The 6,115-nt window shown below is 38.1% G+C and overlaps 1 non-coding gene across 1 annotated transcript; it reads right to left on the minus strand.

Moving 5' to 3' along the window:
• Window positions 1–1,147: 1,147 nt before the first annotated feature.
• On the minus strand, window positions 1,148–1,278 carry LOC126627583 (U6atac minor spliceosomal RNA). Its single transcript, XR_007625069.1, has one exon. It is a non-coding gene; the product is annotated as a U6atac minor spliceosomal RNA (small nuclear RNA).
• Between the last annotated feature and the right edge of the window lie 4,837 nt (window positions 1,279–6,115).

Consider the following 6,115-nt stretch of genomic DNA (forward strand, 5'->3'; position numbering starts at 1 on the left):
TTATATTAATTTTTTATAAAAATAATAAAACAAAAAGTAATAGAAATATAAAATGTTGACGTGGCTTAACCGTGACCACACAAACAGGAGGGCATTAAGAGAGTATGGAAATGGGAGGGCAGACAATCCACCTCCTTCTTAAACCAACAATATTATTACAATAAAAGACGAGGTGAGTTTAGTCTCATAATGAGTTAGTAATAAGTGAAGAGAAATACTAGTAATAATGTGGCTCATAGCCTCAAAATGAGTTTAGCCTCATGATGAGTTAATAATAATATGGCTCAAATTTATCTTTGGTGAGAATTGAACCTAAGACATTTCACTTACAAATTAAGAAGAATGCTACTATACCACAGTACTAAGTGGTTGTGAGTGTTATACCGATCTATTATGTTTCTTGTTCCCTGACAATTTCCCTCCTTTTTGTTCATCCATATTCTGATTTTCAGCCATATAACATGTTGAGATTGTGTGTAGAGCTTTGGTGTTTTCACCAGCTTGGTTGGAACTTTCTCTTTGTTACTTACCTTTATCAGTAGTGTCGTTCATGGATTTTCACGGATTTCATCTTGATTGTTGGCTTCTCTCGTTTGGTTGATGGCTATCCTTACTTTATGGTTGTGCTTAGGAAGCATTTTGGAGTCGGATGTGGCATTTGGTGAGGTGTCGTTTGGACGTGGAAGAGGATTTGGGCGAATCGGGAAGATCTATGGCAGTGGCGAAAGCAGTAGGAGCTTCTGGGTTCTGTTACTGTGTTTTGATTTATGGGTCTAACTGTTTCTTAGCACTTTTAGTGTTTTTTTCTTTAATTTTGGCCCCTTTTCTTGTTGTTTTATGTTAGTTTTGGACAAAGGAAAACTAATGAAAATGATTTGAAAACTTTGAGTTTTAACGATAAGGACAAAATAAAGGGTAAAGTGAACAGTAACATGATGATTTTTTAGTATAAAAATATAGTTTTTCGTTAAAATGAACAGTACCGGAAGCTTTTCATTAAAGCTTCATTTGGACAATGCTTGTATGTAAGGTTTATGATTGTATTAAAAGTTACTTTTTACCAAAAAAATAAATTTGAATTTAGGACAAACCATAAAGTGAATTAAGGGTTGAATTTTAATTTGGAAAGTGTAAAAGATGAAGACACAAAAATTGGGTATATTTTGATCTACCACAAGGGTGGGTAGCTTTAACAGTATGTGGGGTAGCAGGTTAGCTCGAAAGCTGTTCCCGTCCCTGTCAGGGGAGATGCCAACAATCTCTCCTCTTTTCATACACAAGTGATGGGAGTGGAAGCTATATGAACAAGAAAACACTTCGAAGTCTCGCCGATGTGGGACAAAAGATGCTTATTGGATTTGAGGCTTGTTGCAACTGCTATGGTTGGTTGATGCCAGATCATTCAATAAAGTGCAAAACAAATGGCAAGAGAGCATGGTTTTAAACACTCACGGATTCTCTCACTCAAAACCAATCTTAAAAGTTTTTCTTTCTCATCCACCGACCCCAATCACTAAAATTTCTTCTTTCTCAGCCGCCGCATTATGTCTTTCCCCAATCTTAAATATATCTCTTGTTCTCGACTGTTTTGTGATTTAGTGTTCTTTGAACTTTGTCTCAGTTTATCCTTTTGTCTCAGATTTGTCTTTTCTCTCTCAAAATATCGTTCTTTACTGCGAATCCTCAATCATCTACTTTTGCTACTCAACTCATTGGGTGCTTCCTTCGACAATCGCGTCTGGCAACACACCTTAATGGTTGATAGCTTTTAAAGTGCAATTTGCATTATTTGGTATGATTATGAGAAGATGAGTATGTGTGGCTTGTCTACCCTGTTTTCCATTCATCCATTTGGTTCATTGGTCCTTTTTCTAGGTGGTGGCGACTCTGTAGTGGTGGTGCAGTTGGTATGGTGGAGATGACTATTTCCTTTTTCATATATAAGGTTTTTTGTTTACATATTGCTATATGATGTCTCTTTTGGGCTTATTCATTGTAATTCCTTTATGCGAGTTGTAAGTTTAGTTGTTTCGAAATCTCTTTTTAGTTGGTTTTTACTTTGTACTAGCTTTCTTTATTAAAAAAATCTATTTGATAGGAAAAAAAACCAGAAATGATATCAAGGGCCGAGGATAAAAGGTACCCCACTATTTATCTAAATGGAAGAGCCGATTCTGTGGTGGAGGAGATGAATTTTTCTCTCAAGCTTGAACTTGTCTAGATTTTTTTTCTTTCTTTCTAGTTTGTTGTTTCTTCTCAAAAGCTACAATCATTATTATTTAAGTTAATTTATTTTCTGCCACTTAGTACTACGGTCTGATGATATTCCTATTTATTTGTAAGTGAAAGATTTTAGGTTTGATTCTTGTCAAAGGCGAATTTGAACCACATTATTGTTAACTCATTGTGAGGCTAAACTCACCTTCTCCTCTTTAGTGTAGGTAATCTTGTTTGTTAAAAAAACACATTACTTAATAAAAATGTTAAGCTATTTTCTTGTACTAGCTTTCAAGACGTTCACTGGTAGGAGTTTATATCAAGACACATGCCCTTTACTTCGTCCAAAACTTGGCCATAACGGGTTTGGCGGCCTTTTGGGCCTATTTTGTACTTTAAATATCTCATAACTAAAAAAACTCAAAAAGTTTGTGGGTCTATTGGGTCAATTTTGTAGTTAATTCATCTCATAACATAAATAAAACCCAATGGGTTAGGGCCCAACGGCCGGCTAATTTTGAAACTATTTCGGGATTGTTAATCTAAACTACTTATAAATAAAATTTTATTTGTCAATCAAATAGGATGAAAAGACTATTTAGTCTTCTATCACATAAAAAAATAAATTATGGGCTGTAATGTAATTTTACGGGTTAGATTAATTACATTAACACCCCATGACATTTATTGAATTTTCACAAAACCCCCTCACGTTTGAGACATTACACAAACACCCCATCAAGTTTTAATTTCCTTTCATATAACCTCTTGAGTCAATGTTTTGTTTATAAAGTAACTAATTTACCCTTATTAATTACTTAAAACTAATAAAAAAACTTTATAATTATATAAAAAAAATTATAAAACATTAAACACTTTAAGAAAGATAAATCACATTTTACACTCTCGTGTTTGTAGCCAATTACAACCTTATACGACATCTTTAAAACATTTGAATTTCATATTTAATTAATAATAAGAAAACTTTTCAAACATTCTTCTCTTACACGAACCCAGCAACCCTAATCTCTCTTTCTCTCCACCGTTTATCTCATAAACTTTGTGATAGAATCACAAATCTCAGGACTCTATTCAACCTGCCAGCAGCAATAGAAATGGCAAATGGAGAAGATGAAGTAGAAGGGAGCAGAGCTCTAATGTAATTTTTTTTTTTTTGTAAATTATGATCTGCTAACTTCACCTGTGTAAGTTTATCTTACATTGTCGGTCCCAATCCCGGATAAAGAAGGAGGGGGAGGGCGTCAGGTAGTCGACAGCCGACACTCATAGGTTACGTTGAATCCTTATGAAAATGAATCCAGAATGAAATCGAGCTAAAACTAGGGCGTCACTCGTAAGTGGCGCTCTGTGTAACCCAAACACAGTGATAAGTGAGCAAGGGTCGCTGTATCTTCATCGGCACCCGGATGCAGTGTTAAATGAGAAAGGGGGTCATAAAAAATTCTTTTTGAACGACTCCACTCAAAGATGTTTGGGAGCATACGCTCCTATCAACTTTACACAGGACACACAAAAGAAGTACTTTGATCCTATTAGACAGCGGATGGTGAAGAAGCTAGGACAGAAGGGTAGAGTTTAAGAGAGTAGAATGCATTTAGGAACGTGGAATATAGGAACCTTAACGGGAAAATCTATGGAAGTTGTGGAAGTTATGGTGAGGAGAAGGATAAGTATTATGTTCCTACAAGAAACTAGGATAAGTATTATGTGCCTACAAGAAACTAAGTGGGTTGGTCTTAAGGCAAAGGATCTAGAAAACTCAAGTTTTAAACCTTGGTATCCGAGTATAAATAGACGAGAAACAGTGTTGGCATCATCGTGGACAAGACATTGACACAAGATGTTGTAGATGTCAAGATGGTAGGAGATAGAATTATGGCAATCAAGATTGTAATAGGACAAGAACTCATCAATGTGATTAGTGCGTACGTACCTCAAGTAGGGTTGGATATGAGTTTGAAGGATAAATTTTGGGAAGATCTTGGAGACTTGGTGCAAGGAATTGCTCAGATGGAGAAGGTATTTATATGAGGAGATTTAAATGGATATGTAACATCCCACATCGCCCAGGGGAGCGGATCCTGTAAGCCTTATATGTATATTCTCATCTTTACCTAGCACGAGGCCTTTTGGAAGCTCACTGGCTTCGGGTTCCATCGGAACTCCGAAGTTAAGCGAGTTCGCGCGAGAGCGTTCCCAGGATGGGTGACCCACTGGGAAGTTCTCGTGTGAGTTCCCAAAAACAAAACCGTGAGGGCGTGGCCGGGGCCAGGGCCCAAAGTAGACAATATCATGCTACGGTGGAGTCGAGCCCGGGATGTGGTGGGGACCTGGGCCAAGATGTGACAATTTGGTATCAGAGCCAATCCTTGCCCGGATGTGTGCCGACGAGGATGTCTGGCCCCTAAGGGGGGTGGATTGTAACATTCCACATCGCCTAGGGGAGCAGATCATGTAAGTTTTATATGTATATTCCTATATCTACCTAGCACGAGGCATTTTGGGAACTCACTGGCTTCAGGTTCAATCGGAACTCCAAAATTAATCGAGTTCGTGCGAGAACGTTCCCAGGATGGGTGACCCACTGGGAAGTTCTCGTGTGAGTTCCAAAAAAAAAAATCGTGAGGGCATGGCCGGGGCCCAAAGCGGATAATATCGTGCTATGGTGGAGTCGAGCTCGGGATGTGGTGAGGGCCCGGGCTGGGATGTGACATGACACGTAGGTAAGGAGACATGCAACTATGGAGGTTTTCATGGTGGCCATGGTTTTGGGGAAAGAAACGAAGATAAGGAAGCCATCTTGGATTTGGCAATGGCGTATGATCTCTTCTAGCCAACATCTTCTTTAAGAAGAGAGAAGAACATGTGATCACCTACAAGAGTGGGTCGTCAAAAACACAAATAGGTTTTATTCTAATGAGGAAAAAAGATCATATAACTTGTAAGGATTGCAAAGTTATATTGGGAAAGAGTTTGACTAATCAACATCGCTTGTTGGTGATGGATATACATATCAAAAGAAAGAGAAAAAAGAACAAGACCTGGAAGTGCCTAAGGACTAGATGGTGGAATCTAAAAGGAGAAAAACAAGCCATTTTCAAAGAGAAAGTAATCACTCAATGCGTGTGGGATAGCGAGGGGGAAGCTAGCCAAATGTGGGATTCCATGGGTAGTTGTATCCGAAAAGTAGCAAAAAAGGTATTAGGAAAGTCCAAGGGCTTTGCTCCACACCAAAAGGAATCTTGGTGGTGGAATGAGGAGGTACAAACAAAGGTGAAGGCTAAGAAGGAATGTTGTAAAGCCTTATACAAGGATATGACTGATGAAAATGGTGAAAGGTATAGAATAGCGAAGCAGGAGGCGAAGAAAGCTGTGAGAGAAGCTAAGCTAGCGGCTTATGACAATATGTATAAGCGACTAGATACCAAAGAATGAGAGTTGGATATTTATAAACTAGCTAGAGCAATGGAAAAGAAGACAAGGGACCTAAACCAAGTGAGGTGCATCAAGAATGAGGATGGAAATGTTCTTGCTATAGAGAACGCGGTCAAAGACAGATAGAGATGTTATTTTCATAATCTTTTCAATGAAGGACATGAAATGAGTACTTCTTTGGGGGAGTTGAGTAACTCAAAAGAGTGTAGAAACTACTTATTTTACCACCGAATCAGGAAGGAAGAAGTGGTTGTAGCTTTGAAAAAGATGAAGCATAGAAAACAGTGGACCGAAATGATATACCGATCGAAGTGTGGAAAGTCTTGAAAGAGACAGGTATAACATGGCTCACATACATTTTCAATAGGATTTTAAAAACGAAGAAGATGCCAAATGAGTGGCGAAAGAGCACTTTGGTGCCTATCTACAAGAATAAGGGCAA

Source organism: Malus sylvestris, chromosome 6 (genome assembly GCF_916048215.2).
Source record: "Malus sylvestris chromosome 6, drMalSylv7.2, whole genome shotgun sequence".
NCBI lineage: Eukaryota > Viridiplantae > Streptophyta > Magnoliopsida > Rosales > Rosaceae > Malus > Malus sylvestris.